This window comes from Rhinoderma darwinii, chromosome 2, assembly GCF_050947455.1.
Source record: "Rhinoderma darwinii isolate aRhiDar2 chromosome 2, aRhiDar2.hap1, whole genome shotgun sequence".
Taxonomy (NCBI): domain Eukaryota; kingdom Metazoa; phylum Chordata; class Amphibia; order Anura; family Rhinodermatidae; genus Rhinoderma; species Rhinoderma darwinii.
Window position 1 is genome coordinate 422,255,759 of NC_134688.1, and position 22,857 is coordinate 422,278,615.

A 22,857-nucleotide genomic window follows, 5' to 3' on the forward strand; every position below is an offset into this window, starting at 1 on the left:
ATCCTGCCGTGGGGTACTTGACAGGTGACGTCACTCTCTGCACTGGCTTTGGCCGCTGTGTTGATCTTCAATTCTTCTCCGGGTATACTTGTGACGTGCCGTGTATAGGCTGTTCTGGTGTAACGCGCATGCGCGGCCCCTGCTGTTATCTCGAGAACAGCAGGGACCGCGCATTTGTGCGCTACGGGCTGTGCAGAACAGCCCATACACGGCACGTCACAAGTGACGTGTCGTATACCCGGCAAAGAATTGAAGATCAACACAGCGGCCAGAGCCAGTGCAGAGAGTGACGTCACCCGTCAAGTACCCCACGGCAGGATCTGGAAACGGGGCCACTTTGGAAAATGTAAGTATATTACAAATGTATTTACATTTATAATTTACAAGCATTAACACAGTCATTTAATCTCGGACAACCCCTTTAACTTCATGTCGAACTGAAAATTCTGTTTTTGTCCAAGTTATTCACCATCTGAAATCGCTTACATACTAAAGGTGTGCCATGTTTTCTTTGCTGAGATTCATTCCCATTTAGGGCATGTTCATACGTGGCAGAAATTTTCTGCTGTGGATTTTGCTGTAAATTCCTGAATGTGCTGCAAAATTTGCATTGTGAGGGTTCACCCAGACGTGGTGGATTTTGCAGCGGAAAGGCTGAAATCCACAGTGAACATCCGCTGCCTCTCCGCAACAGACTGAGCATACTGCGGAATATAAAAAATCCATACCGCTATTTTCCACTAAGTTTGCACTAAGTAAACTAAAAAGCTAAAAAAAACAAATAAATAAGAGTCTACTGCGGATATCCACTTCAAATCCACCAGGTCTAAATGTGCCCTTTATGAAGAAAATCCAAGGATCAATGGATATTTAGAGCACATTCAGACGTGGCGGAATTGCTGTGGTTTCTATACATTTTTAGACATTGCGAAAAATAACTGTGCGGAATTTAGGCTGTGGTGCAGAATTTTCCCTCCGCAGCATGATCATTATGTTGCGGAGAAGAAGCGTAATTTCTCTGCGGATTTCAGCCTTTGCAATGCAAAAACTGAAATCTATGGCAAGTCCGCTGTGATATCTGCAAGGTCTGAATTACCTGTCAAATATGCAAATGTTGCTGCAGATTCGTTGCGTAATTGTCCCGAATCTGTACCAACATTTGCAGCAGAAAATTTCCGCCACGTCTTAACATGGACTTAGGCTTGATAATATTACTTACCTGAGATCCAGTGATGCAAATTCTTTGTATTTTTTTTTACCTACTTCCTCCAGAATTCTGAAAACCCAGCATCCCGCAACATTCTTTAAATTAATAATGTCTTATCAATGTCTACCATAGGAAATACGTATTCATTCATTAACTCGGGACTCATACACAGGTAAAAAACTAAATTGGAGAACGACTCCTCACGATAAATGTGGAAAATGATACAGAACAATCAAACATGATGATTTATTTTATGTATTTCTGATCTCATCAGTTTTAGAACTATTTTATTATGTTATTGTTATGTCCTATGTGTTAATTTGTTTATACCTTATCTGATACTACCTGATAAGCAAATACTACGCAAACACGTGGGGTAGACCATGCTCTTTTTTAAAAAAAAATTCAGCTAACAAACTGTGGCACAGGACAAGGAGTTTGTGAAAATCTACTTGCAGATCCTTGATTGAAGCTTTACTTATTGAGTTTATGAATTTTCTCTGTGTGCAGGATATCACATGCATTGCTATAGAGAAGGTCTAACTGAAACATTACATTATACCTATAGTTTCCGAACAGAACTGAAACATGAGCACAGATGTACTTGCCTTTCAAACCATCGCTGTCACTTACATGTCGTGGCGATCACATCAAACTGATAATATGATACATGCTATGTACTGAGCTGTAAAATATATTTACACTGAATAATTAATGGGGAATAAATATTTTATCATCCATCCCAGCTTCACATGAGTCTCACTAAAACATAACTGTAATATACTGTGCAACAATAAACCACGTTATAAAACTCAGATATCATAGTCTAAAGAAAACTTATATGTTCATGTCACTGTCCAAGTCATCTACTACCTACAATGATTTCCAACCTTATTACTTTGGAGGAACCCCTGAACAATTTTTCCATTCCCGGGGAACCCCTATGCTTTTCCTACATCAGAGAAGCTTGGTGTGGGGGCAAGTAAAGCATTCTATAATTCTTGCCTAGGACCATATTCTGGTTTAGATGTGTTGACAGTTTTGCCAAGCATCTGAAATCAGTTTGCTATCTCTGCTGTAAAAGTGACAGGACTGGGTGCTGTGTTCTGACGATCCCTGCCCAGGTTGTGAGGAACTTACATACTATACCATGGTGTAATACTGCTTGATCCTAATCTGAGTTTTCCTGAACTGGTACAGTCAACAATGTAGTCACCTTTACTCAGGTCCGGCCTTTGGGTTGTGCAACCTGTGCCATCTCACAGGGCGCATCACTCCAGCAGCTGGAAGGGGCGCTGCACTGGCTCCCTTCCCCTGCTTGTGTTTCTGAAGTGACTCTGCAGCTGCCTTTCCGTCTGGGCGCTCCTTTTCTGCTCTCGGCGTAACTACCACTGTAGCAGCCAAAGCGGCTGCTACGGGGACCGCAGTATGAGGGGGCCCATGCTGCCACCCGGGATGGGCTCCCCCATGCCCGGTGGCACCACTAGGATCCCTACGCAGGCCAGCGTGATGACGTCACTTGATCACGCTGGCCTACGCAAGGATCCCGTCGGTGTGGTAAGGCAGCTCCGTTTGTCATAGGAACGGGGCCTTGGTGAGTATAACGTTTTTGTTTTATTTGTTAAGGGTCACTGTCCACAAGGGAGTGGTGGGGGGGCTGTATGGGACGGTCTACAAGTGGGAGGTGGGGGGCCGTGGGGCGCTATCTACAAGTGGGAGCTGTATGTCACAGTCTACAAGGGGGGGCACTGTCTACATTGGGGAGGTGGGTGCTGTATGGTGCTATCTACAAGGGGGAGGTGGGGGCTGCATGGCGCTATCTACAAGGGGGAGGTACGGAGCTGTATGGCACCATCTACAAGGGGGAGGTGGGTGGTACTGTCTACAATGGAGAGATGGAGGCACTGTCTATAAGGGGGAGGTGGGGGGCTATATGGCACGGTCTATAAGGGGGAGGTGGGGGGCTGTATGGCACTGTTTACAAGGGGTAGGTGGGGGACTGTATGGCACTATCTACAGGGGGCTGTATGGCAATATCTACAAGTGGGGGGCTGTGTGTGGCACCCAAGGTGGGGGGACATTTTACTGTCAGGGGCACTAAGGGGCATTATACTGTGTGGGGGCCACTAAGGGGACATTATACACTGTAGGGAAATATATTGTGTGTGGCAAGTAGGGGGCATTATAGTGTGTGGGCACACTTTGAGGACAAAATACTGTGTCCTTAAAGGGGTTATAATATATGTGTGGGGCAGCTATGGGGGCATTATACTGTGTGCGGGCACTAAAAAGGGCATTATACTGTGTGGGGGCACGAAAAAGGGCATTATACTGTGGGGGCATTATACTTTTTTATGGGGCTTTTTTTTGATAGGGTGGGGCGCCAAAAGAAAATTATGCACGGGGCGCCAAATATCCTAAGACAAATGACCAAATTTCACTTTGTTATGAAGGGTTGAGTGATATAAGAATTTGATATAGTCTCAACAGATTTTCACCACCATGTTTTCTATCCACAAGGAATGACATTCAAGGGAAAAAGCAAGATTTTAAAAGATAGGTTTAAACATTCCCTGCGTTCCTTCATACGACCATAGAGGTAAATGGAAAAAAATTGGTCTGCCTGCAGTCAACACGAGGGGGAGCTTACTGCATACTGATATATACAGCTCTTATTGAACACAATACTAGCTGCAGACCACCAAATACAGAGAGCTCCCCCAAGTGGCAACTGCAGGCAGAAATAATTAAAAAATTTAAGTCTATGGCAGTGTGGCTTCTTCTCCCAAGGGCCACTTTTCCTGCACCTGAGTGGCCCCCTTGAGTATATGTAACTCACACATGCACAAAAGCTTTACATTCGACTGCATGCCTATAAAGCTGGGTTCCCACATGGCGTAAATGCTTCTGAATTTCCGCAACGGAATTCCGTGCAGAAATTCCGCAGCATTTATAGAAGCAAAGTGGATGAGATTTAAAAAATCTCAAGCCCAAGCTGTGGGAAAAAACGCAGCGTAAAAGTTAATTTTCGTTGATTTTCTGTTGCGGGTTTTCCCCATTGAATTCCGCATTGAAAGCCATGTGTTGTGACTTTTGTGGCGCAATCGCAGCAATTCCGCTGCAAAAATCGATACTCTGAAAAAAATAATAATCATACTTATCCAGAACTCTCTCTTTCCTGCAGTCCGGCCTCCTGGGATTACGCTCCAATCACAGGCTGCAGCGCCACATGGCCTGCAACGTCATCCCAGGAAGCCAGACTACGTGCAGAGAAGAGGGAGGGGGTAAGTTTAGATTTTTTTTTCTCCCAGCGCTGCGGTTTTTCGGATGGAATGTACTGCGGGTTCTAGGTTGGATACCCTGCACAGTTTTTACGCAGCGTATCCGACCTGTGGGAACCCGGCCTAAGGCAGGATTGTGTCAAATGACCATGAATATTAAGAAGGGATGACCCTTAAAAACTCTACTGGGTATTTGTGTATAGATTAAGAACCTCACTTTGAATATGAATTTCCTAAACAAGGCACAAGGTAGAACGGCTGCGGCCTATGTTATAAGGGCTCACGCTGAATTTTGTCTGTTGGATAAAAGCGGTCAGTGCGGGAGTGTAGAAACAGATACATGACACTAGGGTCTATGGCACAAAAACACTAAACCCCAAAACATGGGCACTGAATGACTAGGATACTAATCCACTGGATAAATAGAAATTATTTAAAGGAAGGGTGTCGCGAAAAAAAATGTTTTTATATAAATTTGCTTTTAGTGTTTTATTAAATTTTTTTTATTTATTTGTGTGTTTGTGTTTTACGTTTTTTATTTTTTAACTTTTTCTTGTCTATGGGGGCTGCCATTTTTTTTTTCATCTCTGTATGTGTCGATTAACGACACATACAGACATGGAATACGGCACATACAGCCCGATAGTGAATGCGAACGGGACCCATTCCATTCACTATGGTGTACGCCGTCTGTGTGGGAACGGCGCATGCGCTGCTCCCACACAGTCCAAATGGAAGGTCTTCGGCCGAGCGACGTCCGGCGCCATTTTCTTGTGGACCGGAAGCAGCGGCCAGACAGTAAGATTACTACTTCCGGTCACGGCTTCCGGACTTGTGTTCTAATGCAAGCACTTGGAGCGGAGGCAGCAGACGGAGCGGACGGACGGACCGGAGGGAGTGGCGGCGGCAGGAGCAGGTAAGTTATTTCTGTGTATGTACGTGTTTTACTGTGTGATTACTACAGTACGTAAACCTACTACACTGTGTGTTCGCTCAAAAAATGGCGACACACAGTGTAGGAGGTTTGACCGTTCAATCCCCTCCTTTATCCTGGCTAGGGATTCTGTGAGCTCACTAGAGCGAGTGTGTTTTCTCAAATTTTGCAGCATAAAGCAATGTGGTTGCTTTACCAAATGCCAATACTGCAATTTTGGGAAGTGCTCCATCTAGTGACCAGCACTGGGAAATGTTATAAATTAAAATCTAATTTATAATATTTCCTGACTTGTGAAAAAATTAAAAAAATTAGAACAATGTTTAATCATTTATACACGCACTGTTTAACTAAAAAAAAATAAAAATAATTTCTAGCGACACATTACGTTTAGGAGTAGGGCAAATTGCCCTATTTGCCTCAAAAGAATCTGCCCCACTGCGGCTGTAATGTGTCTTCTAAAAGGGTATGTTCACACGGCAGCGTCCGTAACGGCCGAAATTACGGGGCTGTTTTCAGGAGAAAACAGCCCCGTCATTTCAGCCGTAACGGCATGTGCAGGCGCTTGAACGCCGCCTTCATTACGGACGTAACTGGAGCTGGTTTTCCATGGAGTCCATGGAAAACGGCTCCATTTACGTCTGAAGAATTGACAGGCACTTCTTTGACTCGGGCGTCTTTTTTACGCCCCGCTTTTGACAGCGGGGCGTAAAAAAAAATGACCGTGTGCACAGAACATCGTAAGACCCATTCTAATGAATGGGCAGATGTTTGCCAACGCTATCGAGGCGCATTTTCGGACGTAAATCGAGGCATAAAACGCCCAAATTACGTCCGTAAATAAGCCGTGTGAACATACCCTAACACTAAACATATTGAACTTTTGTCATTTTTACATTAAATGTACTTTTGCCTTTCTCAGTTATCTGTATGTCCTTATTTATTTGTGTGTTCAGCTTTAAATACTCCTTTTCTGACGTCTGCTATATGCTGTGACTCCCCGGGGGAAATGAACATTGGGGTGGTGACAGTAAGGGCGGGTTCACACATAGCGGAATTTCACTTAAATTCCGCTGCGGACACTCCGCAGCGTTAATCCGCAGCGGAGCCGTTTCTCCATTGACTTTCACTTTAATTTAGCAGTGTTCGTTTACACGATGCGTACAATTCCGCTGCGGAGCATAGGCTGCGGAGCGGAATTTGGTGTCCGCAGCATGCTCTGTCTGTTGCGGAGCAGTGGCGGACTGGTTGCGGACTCATGGCGGAATTTCTCCATTGACTTTAATGGAGAGTCAAAATTCCGCAATGAAGTCCGCAGATCTTATGTGTGCTGCGGAGCGTATTGTTTTTACTACCATGACATTTCTTCATTCTGGCTGGACCTATGTATTTCTAGGTCTACAGCCAGACTGAGGAAGTCAATGGGGCTCCCGTAATGACGGGAGCGTTGCTAGGAGACGTCTGTAAATAGTCACTGTCCAGGGTGCTGAAAGAGTTACGCGATCAGCAGTAACTGTTTCTGCACCCGGGACAGTGACTACCGATCTCAATATACATGTATCTGTAAAATAAAATATAAGTTCATACTTACCGAGAACTCCCTGCGTCTGTCTCCAGTCCGGCCTCCCAGGATGACGTTTCAGTGTAAGTGACGGCTGCAGCCAATCACAGGCCAAGCACAGGCTGCAGCGGTCACATGGACTGGAGCGTCATCCAGGGAGGTCGGGCCGGATGCCGAAAGAGGGACGCGTCACCAAGACAACGGGCGGTAAGTATGAAATTCTTTGACTTTCACTAGGGAAAGTGCTGTCCCTTCTCTCTATCCTGCACTGAATAGGGAGAAGAGAAGCACTTTTCCTGCAGTCCGCAGCGGCCAGTCCGCATCAATTTTCTGCACATTTTGTGCAGATCCGCTGCAGAATCTGCAACGCAGATTCTGTGCGGCATTGATGCGGACAGTTGCGGAGGAATTCCGCCATGTGTGGTCATGCCCTAATAACAACTCCAGGAACCTCTCATTTATAACTACACATCCGAGCAATGAAAACTGCATTTTATCTGGATGACTGAGCTTTTTTCTTGAAACAGAAGCAAATTGAAAATCCAGTAAAAGTGTAATGAATAAGAGCACAGCAATGATCTTCTTTAAAACATAACATAAGTTGCATCTGATAATGGGAATCTCATGATCCAGCGCTAAACTTCTGGGGTCCCTGCATAGAATAATAAGGCGTAATTCCAGTTGGGGTCTTGAGAATGATATGGAAGTCACTACTTTTGTGAAATTCTTAGCTGCGGTTTATTTTTTTGTGTTGGCTGCTATCTGTGCCATTAGGACAAAGCTCTGTTCAGTGATTTTAACTTAGCTCAATGGGCTTGAAGGAGACTGTGGTAGTCAGAATTCCACCTCCTGGCTCATCATAGGTATAATGGAACACCGGGCACTGTGCCTATCTAGGACGTCAACGTCCCTCTCCAACATCTTAAAGAGACCGGCACATGTCAGCTGGTTGGGATTCTTATTGTTTACCTCATCATAAAAAACCAAGCTTTGTTCTTTTGCTTTCATTTCTTGTAAAACCCAACGTTTACAACATGGTCAAGAATGACAACATGTTTTGGCCTGCCCCTATGGTAGGTATATTATTACTGCAAAGAGAAAGCTCAACAGAAAATTTCCTAGGTTGATTGCCCCGTGCATCGCGGGGTGCCAATGGTTTCTTTGGCAGCTTGGGGGCCTAACAAAGGCCCCCAGGTCTGCCTTTAGTAATTGCCTGTTAGACCATGCCAGAGGCATGGCCTAAGAGGTGCCTGTCAGTTTTACACTGACAGGCAATAATACTATGCAATACAGGAGTATTGCAGTGTATTATAATAGTGATCACATAATCGCACAGTAAAGTCCCCTAGTGGGACTAAAAAAAAAAGTTAAAAAAAAAAGTTAAATAAAGTTTGAAATAAATAAATAAATGTTCCAAGTAAAAAAAAAAAGCACACTTTTTCCCCTTACAAAATACTTTATTATGAAAAAAAAGTAAAAAGTTACTCATATTTGGTATCGCCGCATCCTTAATGAACCCAACTATAAAACGATTACATTATCTAACCTGCATGGTGAACGCTGTAAAAAATAAAATAAAAAAACGACACCAGAATTGCTGTTTATTCTACCTTCAAAAAATGTGATAAAAAGTGATCAAACAGTCACATGTACTCCAAAATGGTACCAATAAAAACTACAAGTCATCTCGCAAAAATAAACCTTCCTACAGCTGCATCGGTCAAAAAATAAAAACTTTATGGCTCTTAAAATATGGCGACACAAAAACAAATAATTTTGAAAAAAAAAGTTTTTACTGTGTAAAAGTAGGAAAACATATATAAATTTGGTATTGCCGCAATCGTAACGACCCATGGAATAAAGTTATTATGTCATTTATACCACACGGTAAACTGTGTAAAATTAAGACGCAAAAAAATGGCGAAATTTCTGTTTTATTTCCAGTACCCCAATAAAAAAGTTCATAAAAAGTTAATCAATAAATTATTTGTACCCAAAAATGGTGCAATTATAAAATACAACTTGTCCCACACAAAAAAAAGTCCCTATACAGCTATGTCGATAAAATAAAAAAGTTATAGATCTTTAAAAGCAACGATGGAAAAACCTAAAAAATTGCTCGGTCGATAAGGTTTCAAATACCTTCGGTATTAAGGGGTTAAAGAGGGAGAATTTTTGTAATCAATTGTATTCCCCATAAAATAACAATCAGTATCACTTTTTTTTTTTAGAACTTTGCATTATGCCATTCCTCTGTTATTCCTCCTGAAGAATTTATGAATCCATTTACTACCGGGCTTTACTATTTACCTTGTCGTTAGGCTTTGTCCCTACATAGTCTGAAAGTGTCTAATCCCCGTTGACAAATTGTCAGGGGTAAAAAAATAAAATAATAATAATTTATGCATGAGCAGCTAAGCTTAAACATCACTCACACTGTTGCTGAAGACCTGGTGTTGCAGAAACATTACACGACAGGATAGAAAATTAGAAGAACAAACCTCATAGGACGTTATCATAACAATATGTGCATGGTACTAAGTTGTTAATGTGACTCATATAATAAATGAAGTTTCCCTTTACTTTGCAGATAATCTAATGAAAGATACAAGTAGCGGAAACAGCCTATGTAGGTTACCTGCTCTCAGCATGAATCATGACTTGTTACTCATCAGCTCTTACGGCACAAGTTATGTGGCAGAGCCCGCACCCTCCGCCCACGTGTAGCTCATATCACCTGCAGCCCCCACACCTTGTTCTGCTGCCCTTTACAGCACACAACTTTCTAGGAAGCTTTCATTGTATATATCAGCACTCCCTCCATACCCTAGGATGTGAAGCATTGGCAATTCACAATAGCTGTAGATTGATAACCCAACAGAAAATATGCAACATTGACAGTGAATGCTTTTATAACACAACCTAAAAGTACATATGGAACTGGAGAAGAAAAAATATACCGCCAAACCCGATAAATATTTTTTCTTTGATAGGGGAGTAGTAGAACATTTAACACAGTGAAAGTAGTATTAGCATAATACAAATTTTGGTAATGTTGTTACAATATAATATAGAAAGCAGTAACAGTTCAACAAATATTACAGAGATTTCCCCATTATATACTATTATGACATATCAGATAGATATGCCATAAATGTGCGATCAGTAGGAGTCTGACTGCAGGGACCACCACCAATTCCCAGGATGGCTGGTTACTCTCTATTAAAGGGGTTTTCCACTTTCTGACAACTGATGACCTATCCATCGGATAGGTCATCAGTATAGGATTGGTGCATGTCCGACACCCGGACCCTGCACTGATCTGCCACTCCAGCTGCCTCCGTATGCATCGGATGTTTGGAACGGGATGCAGTAGTTGGAGCCGGATGCAGATGCGGATGCAGATGCAGATCACTGCATAGCAGCCCTTCAGCAGAACTTCAGCTCTGCTCCTATTTACTTGAATAGGAGCAGAGCTGCAGACTGCAGCTCGTCCGCTATTCTTTGACTGGAGCCATCTTCTTCCGGCAATATCGTCTGGTGCCCGGAGGCAGCCAGAGTGGCAGATCGGTGCGGGGTCCGGGTGTCAGACACTCACCAATAATATACTGATGACCTATCTGGTGGATAGGTCATCAGTTGTCAGAACGTGGCCAACCCCTTTAGAGTGAATGAGAGATATGGAAGGAGATATGCATGGCCTCTTCTTTACCAAGAACAAAGACCCCTGTTCTCAGGATTGGTAAGGGTCCAACTCCGAAGACCACACTTATGTAGTGTGTGGTTAGACAACCCCGTTAACTCAACTCTCACATGCAAGCCATTTAAAGCTACACTGCCGAAAGCATTCACATAACGTAGAAGGCCGCACCACAAAATACCTGACATTTTTTTATTTTATTTCTTGGTTATGTCATAACTGCCAACTGTGGTTCACATTTTACCATTAGGGATGCAATATGTACATCCTGGCAGTGAAAGGGCTCAATACATTTAGAATCTATATCACTTGTGATTCATGGACGGATGTTTACATGTCATGTGGCTGTGTGTTTCCAAACCAGGGTTGTGGTGCATTATTTTAATAATATATTTCTAAGCCATACCATTTCACCAAAGCAGCTTATATACTGTATATCTGTGTACTTAAAAGGAAAAAGTTCTGTTCCTGGAAAACCACATTGAAGGCTATGTAAACCTTTGAGTGCAGTTTTTTTTTTTAAATTAAATGTATGTATTAATGGCTACAAATATATTTCTAATATAAAAATGTTGCTTACTTTTAGAGATGTGGCTTCTATTCATCCACTTTACATAGAAGTTGCATCTCAGCACTTTAAAAGAGAAGATACAAAAATAAATAAATAGATAAAAAAAACAAGCAAACTTTGAACTGCTTAAAGAGGCTCTGTCACCAGATTTTGCAACCCCTATCTGCTATTGCAGCAGATAGGCGCTGCAATGTAGATTACAGTAACGTTTTTATTTTAAAAAAACGAGCATTTTTGGCCAAGTTATGACCATTTTTGTAGTTATGCAAATGAGGCTTGCAAAAGTCCAAGTGGGTGTGTTTAAAAGTCCAAGTGGGCGTGTATTATGTGCGTACATCGGGGCGTTTTTAATACTTTTACTAGCTGGGCGTTCTGATGAGAAGTATCATCCACTTCTCTTCAGAACGCCCAGCTTCTGCCAGATCACGCTGTGACGTCACTCACAGGTCCTGCATCGTGTCAGACGAGCGAGGACACATCGGCACCAGAGGCTACAGTTGATTCTGCAGCAGCATCAGCGTTTGTAGGTAAGTCGATGTAGCTACTTACCTGCTAACGCCGATGCTGCTGCAGAATCAACTGAAGCCCCTGGTGCCGATGTGTCCTCGCTCGTCTGACACGATGCAGGACCTGTGAGTGACGTCACAGCGTGATCTCTCAAGAACACGCTGTGTCTGCACTGCCAGAAGCTGGGCGTTCTGAAGAGAAGTGGATGATACTTCTCGTCAGAGCGCCCAGCTAGTAAAAGTATTAAAAACGCCCCGATGTACGCACATAATACACGCCCACTTGGACTTTTACTTTTAAACACACCCACTTGGACTTTTGCAAGCCTCATTTGCATAACTACAAAAATGGTCATAACTTGGCCAAAAATGCTCGTTTTTTAAAAATAAAAACGTTACTGTAATCTACATTGCAGCGCCTATCTGCTGCAATGGCAGATAGGGGTTGCAAAATCTGGTGACAGAGCCTCTTTAACCCCTTCCCGACATCCGCCGTATATATACGGCGCTGTCGGGAGGTGCTTCCCGCAAAGTGCCGTATATGTACGGCGCAGTGATGGTGCGGGCTCAGAAGCAGAGCCGGCACCATCACCGCGGGGTGACAGCTGTATTATACAGCTGGCACCCTCCTGTAACTGCCAGGACCGGAGCTATTCTCCGATCCGACAGATTAACCCCTCAGATGCTGCGCTCAATAGAGCGCAGCATCTGATAGGTTTTCACCCGATCGGCAACCCACTGATACAATCACTGGGTTGCTGTGGCAATCGGACGCCAGAAAATGGCGTCCGAGTCTGCCTTGTACGGGAGCCGATGAGGACCCGCCTGCGGCGTGTCCTCATAGGCTTGCTGTCAGTGAATAACCACATGTGGGGTATTGTTTTACTCGGGAGAAATTGCTCTACAAATGTTGTGGTGCTTTTTCTACTTTAGTTCTCTTGGAAATGAAAAAAGATTTTCATTTTCATGACCTAGTTCCAAAAATTTGTTCAAAAAAAATGGCCGGTCAAAATGCTTGCTACACCGCTAGATAAATTCCTCGAGGGGTGTAGTTTCCCAAATGGGGTCACTTTTGGGGGGTTTCCACTGTTTTAGTTCCATTAGACCTGTTCAAAGCTGACATGGTGCCTAAAATATATTCTAATAAAAAGGAGGCCCAAAATCCACCAGGTGCTCCTTTGCTTCTGAGGCCGGTGCTTCAGTCCAGTAGCACACTAGGGCCATATGTGGGATATTTCCTAAAACTGCAGAATCTGGGCAATAAATATTGAGTTGCATTTCTTGGGTAAAACATTCTGTGGTACAAAAAAAAATGGATTCAAAATGAATTTCTGGAAAAAAATAATGAACTTTGTAAATTTCACCTCTACTTTGCCTTAATTCCTGCGCAATGTCTAAAGGGTTAAGAAACTTTCTAAATGCTGTTTTGAATACTTTGAGGGGTGCAGTTTTTAAAATGGGGTGACTTATTGGGGGTTTCTAATATATAAGGACCTCAAAGCCACTTCACAACTGAACTGGCCCCTGTAAAAATAGCTTTTTGAAATTTTCTTGAAAATGTGAGAAATTGCTGCTAAAGTTCTTAGCCTTGTAATGTCCTAGAAAAATAAAATGATGATAAAAAAACAATGCCAATCTAAGGCTATGTTCACACGGGGTCTTTTGCCGAGTTTTTTGACGCGGAAACCGCGTCGCAAAACTCGGCAGAAACGGCCCGAGAACGCCTCCCATTGATTTCAATGGGAGGCGTCGGCGTCTTTTTCCCGCGAGCAGTAAAACTGCCTCGCGGGAAAAAGAAGCGACATGCCCTATCTTCGGGCGCTTCCGCCTCCGACCTCCCATTGACTTCAATGGGAGGCAGGAGAAAGCGTGTTTTCTGCCCGCGGCGCTCAATGGCCGCGGGCGAAAAACGGCGCGATCATTGCTATTCACACGGAGTATTTTGGGGGAGGAATATCTGCCTCAAAATTCCGTTTGGAGCTTTGAGGCAGATATTCCTCCCCCAAAATACTCCGTGTGAACATAGCCTAAAGTAGACATATGGGGGATGTTAATTAGCAACATTTTTGTGTGGTATAACTGCCTGTCTTACAAGCAGATACATTTAAATTGAGAAAAATGCTAATTTTTGCAATTTTTCGCTAAATTTTGGTGTTTTTCACAATTAAATACTGAATGTATCGGGCAAATTTTGCCAGTAACATAAAGTCCAATGTGTCACGAGAAAACAATCTCAGAATCGCTTGGATAGGTAAAAGCATTCCGGAGTTATTGCCACATAAAGTGAAACATGTCAGATTTGAAAAATGAGGCTCTGTCAGGAAGGTCAAAAGCGGCCAAAGAGGGAAGGGGTTAATGATCTAATGTTTTTAAGGGCAGACAAGCTGGATTTTAACATGATATTACCTAGTTTTACTAGAAGATAAGTTCTCCTGGAGGTGCCTGGCAGTGACTTATCCCCTCTCCCAATTGAAATAAGCATGCACATTCGGCAAAGTGTGTGTTTCGGGGGTGATAGCTATTGGCCAAATAAGTGCTCGGCTAACAGCTAACTAATGTGTAAGGTCAGTTCTCCATAGAAGCTGTTCTACAAACACCTCCTAAAATTGATTCATGGATGAAAAAAAACACGGCAACACTGCCCTAATACCCTAATGGTATTATTAGCACTTCCTTCTGCAGCATCGGGAGATTCACTGTTTTTGTATTCAAGGGCAGACATGGAAAACAGAGGGCAACCATGTCAGAACAGTTCAAGTATCTCATTATAGAGCACCCCCTTATGTCTCTCTTAGGGTATGTTCACACGGCGGGGGTCCGTAACGGCTGAAATTACGGGGATGTTTCAGCCTGAAAACATCCCCGTAATTTCAGCCGTACCGGCATGTGCAGGCGCTTGAACGCCGCGTCAATTACGGCCGTAATTAGCGCTGCTATTCATTGGAGTCAATGAATAGCGGCTCCAATTACGGCCAAAGAAGTGACAGGTCACTTCTTCTACGCGGGCGTCTATTTACGCGCCGTCATTTGACAGCGGCGCGTAAATATACGCCTCGTGTGAACAGACAAACGTCTGCCCATTGCTTTCAATGGGCAGATGTTTGTCAACGCAATCAAGCCGTAATTTCGGACGTAATTCCAGGCGTAAAACACCCGAATTACGTCCGTAAATAGGCCGTGTGAACATACCCTTAGGCTGGATTCACACTGAGTTATTTGCAGGCGGAAAATCTGCCTCAAAATTCTGTTTGGAAGTTTGAGGCAGATTTTCCTCTGCCTGCACATCGATTTTCGCGGCGTTTCTTGCGGCGTTTTTCGCCCGCGGCCATTGAGCGCCGCGGGCATAAAACGCAGCGAAATATGCTTTCTCTGCCTCCCATGTCAATGGGAGGTCAGGGGCTTAACCGCACGAAGATAGGGCATTTGTACCTTCTTTCTCACGCGAGCCGGTTTTACCGCTCGAGGGAGAAAACTGCCTCCGCCTCCCATTGAAATCAATGGGAGGCATCTGCGCCGAGTTTTGTGGCGTTGTTTTCGCTTAAAAAACTCATAAAAAAACTCAGTGTGAACCCAGCCTTACAATCCACTAGAAATTGTTAGCTATGAAATTCACTAGCTATGTCCCTAATATGCCATTTCATGGAAAGTCGGTAGCCACTTATGTACTGGACCCCTATGCAGAAGCACGAGTTGCACAAATGGTATGTATGCCCATGCCAGTATTCATTTTGAGTTAAGATGAGGAATAAAGAGACGTGTGAAACGGTCCCTACTCTATTTGCTTGCCTATAATGCAATATATACTGAGCATGTTGTTCTCTCCAGATCAGACTTCACCTACAGACAGGGGCGTAGCTAAAGGCTCATGGGCCCCGATGCAAAAATTCTTACTGGGCCCCCCCGCAAACTTCTCATGGCCGACGGTCCGCAGCTTTCAGCTGCATCGCTGGGCCTCCTAAGTGACCCAACAATGCAGCACTAGCAGCCGGGGCGTCACTAAGGCTGGGTTCACACACCCTATTTACGGACGTAATTCGGGCGTTTTAGCATTGAATTACGTCCGAAAATGCGGCTCAAAAGTGTTGGCAAACATCTGCCCATTCATTTGAATGGGTCTTACGATGTTCTGTGCCGACAGTCATTTTTTTTTACGCGCCGCTGTCAAAAGGCGGCGCGTAAAAAAGACGCCCGCGTCAAAGAAGTGCCTGTCACTTCTTCAGACGTAAATTAAGCCGTTTTCCATGGACTCCATAGAAAAACAGCTCCAATTACGTCCGTATTGGATGCAGCGAAAGACGCCGGCACATGACTTTACGGCTAAAATTACGGTGCTGTTTTCTCCTGAAAACAGCACCGTAATTTCAGTCGTAACAGACGCTGCCGTGTGAACATACCCTCAGGGCTTAAAATGTCAGGGGAAATAGCCCCAATACATATGAGTCCGCCCAAAAAAAAGTGTGTATATGAGACAGCATAGCATATCTATAGCACTACGACCCTATAAACTATGGATAAGATTAGATACATTGGCTCAGCAGACAGTACCACACATGCTAGGATTAGATACAGTGGCTCAGCAGACAGTATCACACATGATAGGATTAGATACACAGCTCAGCAGACAGTGTCACACATGCTAGGATTAGATACAGTGGCTCAGCAGACAGTATCACACATGATAGGATTAGATACATGGTTCAGCAGACAGTATCACACATGATAGGATTAGATACAGTGGCTCAGAAGGCAGTATCACACATGATAGGATTAGATACAGTGGCCCAGCAGACAGTATCACACATGATAGGATTAGATGCAGTGGCTCAGCAGACAGTACCACACATGATAGGATTAGATACAGTGGCCCAGCAGACAGTATCACACATGATAGGATTAGATGCATTGGCTCAGCAGACAGGACCACACATGATAGGATTAGATACAGTGGCCCAGCAGACAGTATCACACATGATAGGATTAGATAGTGGCCCAGCAGACAGTATCACACATGATAGGATTAGATACAGTGGCTCAGCAGACAGTATCACACATGATCGGATTAGATACACAGCTCAGCAGACAGTATCACACATGATTGGATTAGATATAGGGCCCATCAGACAGTATCACACATGATACGATTAGATACAGGGCCCAGCAGACAGTATCACACATGATTGGATTAGATACAGGGCTCAGCTCGCTGACATTGCGTCACCAGCGCTGGACCCAGGATAGGTAAGAATAATCATTTTGCTTCTTTATGTGTTACTGATTATTTTTGTGTGTTTGTGTTTTTTTACAGGTTCGGTTGTTGGACTTCGGATTCGAGGACTTCAATGACGGCGTTTTTTTTATTCTCAATAAAATGGTTAATGAGGGTTGTTTTTTTATTTCAATAAAATATTTTTTCTATGTGCTTGTATCTTTTTAAACTTTATTATCACCGCCTTAGTAATGGCCGCTGGCTGATTGACAACCTCCATTACTAAGGCGGGGCTTAATGTTAGCCGGTGCAGAGGCTACACTAACCCCCATTATTACCCCGGTACCCACCGCCACCAGGGGTGCCGGGAAGAGCCGGGTACGAACCAGTACCCGACCATCTGTAGTGACGGGCAGGCACCGGGGTGGCCGCAGGCTGGTAGTATTAGGCTGGGGAAGGCCAAAAACAGTGGCCCTTCCCACCCTGGTAATGCTAGGCTGCTGCTGCGTTGTATCTGGCTGGTTATGAAAATTGGGGGGGACCCCACATCGTTCTTTCCAATTTTATTATTTTTTTTTTTTAACCAGCCAGATACAATAAAGCAGCAGCAGCCTAGCATCACCAGGGTAGGAAGGGCCACTGTTTTTGGCCTTTCCCCTCCTGATAATACCAGCCTGCGGCCACCCCAGTGGCCGACCATCACTACAGATGGTCAAGTACTGGATCATACCCGGCTCTTCCCAGCACCCCTGGTGGCGGTGGGTACCGGGGTAATAATGGGGGTTAGTGTTCGCCTCTGCACCGGCTAACACTAAGCCCCGCCTTAGCAATGGATGCTGTCAATCAGCCGGCGGCCATTACTAAGGCGGTAGTAATATAGTTTAAAAAAATACACAAAGACATAGAAAAAATATTTTATTGAAATAAAAAAAAAACCCACAACCCTCATTAAACATTTTATTGATAATAAAAAAAAAGCTGTCATCGAAGTAGTCCTGGAATCCGACGTAGTCCAACGACCAAACCTGTAAGAAAACACAAGAAAAACGATTAGTAACACGTGTGTTAGGCTTAGATACGGGGCCCATGTGTGATACTGTCTGTGGGACCCTGTATCTGAGCCTATCACAAGGTAGGCTTAGATACAGGGTCCAGCAGACTGTAATCTTATACAGTATAAGGTTACTGTGTGCTGGGGCCCTGTATCTAAACCTACAGTGTGGTAGGCTTATATACAGGGCCCATCAGACAGGATCATACATAGGCCATGTATCTAAGCCTACCATGTGATTGGCTTAGATACAGGGCCCAGCAGACAGGATCACACAATCTGTGATCCTGTCTTATGGGCCCCCTAAGCCTGATACATCGTAGGCTTAGGGGTTGTGCAGTCCCTAAACATTGATGGCCTATCCTCAGGATAGGCCATCAATAGCTGATGTGTCTCTCGGGACCCGCAAATCAGCTGTTTTGAATGGGCAGCAGCACTCGTACGAGAGCTGCTTCCCTTCATTTCACTACTCGCTCACACTGAATCGCCGACACCGATTCACAGTGTGACCGGAATGAAGTGACAGGAATGAAGGGGAGCAGCTCTCGTACGAGTGCTGCGGCCCCTTCAAAACAGCTGATTGGCGGGTCCCAGGAGTCGGACCCCGCCAGTCAGGGCTAACCTTACCTTCCTCTTCGGTCGCGGCGGGAGTTCTGTCGTCTCGATGCTGTGCGCGGGGCATAGCGCTGTGACGTCATGCGCTGCGCACAGCGCTTGATGTCAGGACCTCCGCTGCGATCCGGAACCAGGAAGGTAAGTAAAGTATGTTACTATAGTAACAGGGGCCCGCGGCCCGAGTTACTATAGTAACTTTTTATTGATGTGGTGCGGGGGGCCGTGGGCCCCCCTGGCTTCGGGGCCCGGTCGCAATTGCGAACGCTGCGACCCCTATAGCTACGCCAGTGCCTACAGAGACACGCAGGTAAGAAGCTGCCTGGGATGGAGCAAAACTGACACTATAAACTCTGTGGAATTTCCGTAATGGAATTCTGTGCAGAAATTCCGCAGCATTTACAGTAGCGGGTGAGATTAAGAAAATCTCATGCCCAAGCTGCGGCAAAAAAAAAACCATAGCGTAAATGTTAATAAATTCACTCTGCGATGTGGAATTTAATTCCACGGCATGTCAATTTATGCTGCGTATTTCTTGATTTTCTGTTGCAAAACCTACAACAGAAAGCCATGCAGAGATTCCGCCACAAAAATCGCAACTCTGGAAAAAAAAAAAATCATACTTACCCAGAACTCTCTCCTTCTTCCTGCAGTCCTACCTCCTGGGATGACGTTGAATCCCATGTAATCAATACAGCCAATCACAGGCTGTTGCGTCCACATGGCCTGCAACGTCATCCAGGAAGGCTGGACTACGCGCAGAGAAGAGGGTGGGGTAAGTATGATCGTTTTTTTTCTCCCCAGCGCTCATTCCGCAGCGGAAATACTGTTTGAAAACCGCACATAAATGTGGTGCGATTTTTTTTGGACGAAAGGTGCTGCAGGTTCCAGGTTGGATACGGTGTGCAGTTTTTGCGCAGCGTATCCGACCCGTGAAAACCTGGCCTAAGGCCTTGTTCATACAGAGCAGATTTTGCATGCATTTTTTAAGCTAAAACCAATATTGGATCCAGGAGAGAAGACCTATAAAGCCTTTTATTTATATATTTATTCTATTTAGGTTCTGTTCCTGGTTTTGGCATAATACATGAAAAATTTGCAGCAAATCTGCACTGTGTGAACAAGGCCTTAGAAGTCCTGTACTCACCACAGGCATGCTTCGGTCGAGCAAACACATAGCTCTTGTAAGGCACCATGCACTTGATCGTAGTTTTCATCCGTAATTACTGATCAATATGCGGATCCTTTCATTTAGATTTTGTGTCCGGGCCGTAGAAATGATCCGCAAAATATAGAACCTTTCCTATTTTTGTCCGCAATTGCGGCACGGACTCCCCATAGAAGTCTATGGACGCTTCCATCCAGGCTCATTGAAATGAATGTACACGGCCATGTGCACGGTCCGTGATTTTCAGACGGCCCACAGGTGACACTCGGTGGCCGTCCGAGCCGCAAATCACAGGCCGTGCACACCACTACGGTCTTGTGTATGTGGCCTTACTGTCGTGTGCATGAGGCCTAAAGCCCCATGCACACGACCGTGCCCATAATCACGGTCCGTGATTACAGGACCAGCCGGCCGTGGACAGTCACCCGTATTTGCCGGACACGCTCCCATTATAAAGTATGGGAACATGGTCCGTAAAATAAAAAAATAGGACATGTCCTATTTTTTACGGAAGCTTTCTACGGCCCAGACACCTTACCGTAAATATACATTAAGGTGTCCGTGGGCAATAGAAATGAATGGAACCGTATGTTGATCCGGACCAAAATTACGGTCGTGTGCATGAGGCCTAAGTGGTGTCATGTGCAACATTTCTGTGGATACTTCTCACAGCGTGGATATTTTTGCTAAAAAAAAATTATTCTAAAATGTACACATGACCTCCACTATTTAAGTTTTTTTGATTAAGAAATAGCGCTGCTAGTAAAACATGAAAACGTTAAGCGGCGCCTGGACCTGGAGCAGATTGTTACCTTCATAGAGCTTACTAACACATAGTAAAATGGAGAAAACATGCTCTTCATTTTGACATACAACAGCTGCAAAATCTGGCAACTAACTTTTTTTTTCTAATTTAGATTTGCTGCGAACAGCAATTTAATGGAATGTTTTGATCGCTCACAGGTAAAACAGACTGATTTATACATGTTGAAGGATTCCTGCATAATGTAACAGCTCATGTTCTAACCACAGCGCCGATTTAAGGGAAAGGAAAATGTGTAAGCAGCATTTCTCAAATAAAATATGCATCATTATTATTTGCTCTGCTTATTGACAGTCATCGCGCTGCTTGAGGTAAGGTCCCACTTCTTCATTAACAAACAGCGCCATCTATTGGAAGCAGTAGTAATTGGAAACAGAAAGTTCAATCTTCCTGTGGTTTGTCATGTTTCTGCCTCCAATTATTGCTGCTTACTTGTAATCACATTTAGTTGGCAGCATACTTCATTTTATGTTCTTCTAAAAATGTTGCATAAACAATAAAAAAAAATTACATCTGTTTTAAATGTTTTTTTCCTAAATGTTTATTTTAGGAAAATAAATCCCAGACATGAACGGCTGAAGTCCTAGTGTCACCATATGACATCAGAAGGATGCATCAGCATCTTTGTTAGGACTGTATACTCTTTATTACTGGACAAAACATATCTCCTACATTTGAATGCGATAAACTTCTTAGGACCGTCAGCCATAGTTAAAATTTACAAGTGAGTGGAACCATTGGTCATTGGTGGGTGCAAATCATGGCTGATGTTGATTAAGAAACTTGTAAGCAAGTGCCCCCTCCTGTTAGGCCAGAGCAAGATGATGACTTGAGTGACACGGTGTGACTTTCTTAGACCATGATCACGCGTGGCATAGACGGTGCAAATATTCAGTGTGGGTTCAAACTCACACAATTTTTTTTTAACAAACTACAGTATATATGAATTGAGTTTAGGAACTTGTGGGATGCCCGATTCATCGCTGATTTCTTCCAGATTTGCAGCAAATTTCACTAATTACTAAATCCATGGTACTGCGTGTGCACATGGCCTCATTCTCCCCGTAAAACTTAATGGAAAAGTTGTATTACTATTGCACAACAGTTGCAAGCCTTGGTAACTGACGCATCACAGAAACATTGGGGGAAACATGGCGGCAGTTCCGGAGGTAAAAGTTATGAAACATCTTGGTCTAGCACTACACAGCAGCGAGCAAGAAACTCCTCAACAACTTTGAGGAACACACACCAAGGGTAGAGGACGTTGGAAAGCAGCAGCTTGCTGGACAGCATGCCCTATTATACACATATAAGAAGGTGGGAAGGAACTGCTCTGACTAATGGGGGAAGTTGAGAAGTCTCTACTGTGATTGCTGGAAGAAGGCACTGCTGTGACTACAGAGAAGACAGGATTAAGGCCTCGTTTACACGAACGTATTATACGCGCGTGCTTTGCACGCATGTCGTACGCACCTATATTAGTCAATGGGGCTGTTTAGACGATGCGTGAATTGCGCTCAGCGCGTGTGCGCAGAAAAAAACTCACGACATGTTCTATAATCGTGCGTTTTTCGCGCACTCACGCACCCATTGAAGTCAATGGGTGCGTGAAAACCACGCATGCCGCACGGAAGCACTTCCGTGCGAACTGCGTGATTCGCGCAAGAGCTGTCAAACTCCTGAATGTAAACAGAAAAGCACCACGTGCTTTTCTGTTTACAAACATCCAAACGGAGTGTCAAATTCGAGATGAGCGCACCGAACTTCACCGGGTTCGGCCAAACTCGTTTTGACCGAAACCGGTAAAAAATGTTCGGGTACGCGACGTCAGGAGACAGTCACTGTCCACGGTGCTGAAAGCGTTAAACTGGTTCAGCACCATGGACAGTGACTTCCGCTCCGAAAATCCATGAACCTGTAAAAAAAAAAAGACGTTCTGACTTACCGATAACTCCGGTCCGACCTCCCGGGATGACAGTTCAGTCCAAATGACAGCTGCAGCCAATCACAGGCCAAGCACAGGCTGCAGCCAATCACAGGCTGCAGCGGTCTCATGGACTGCGGCGTCATCCTGGGAGGTGGGGCCGGATGACAAGAGAGGGACGCGTCACCAAGGCAACGGCCGGGAGCCCGGACTGGGGGAAGCAGGAAGTTCTTGGTAAGTATGAAAGTCTTTTTATATTCACAGGTTGGTGTATATTGTGTTCGGCATTCACTGTCGAGGGTGCTGAAAGAGT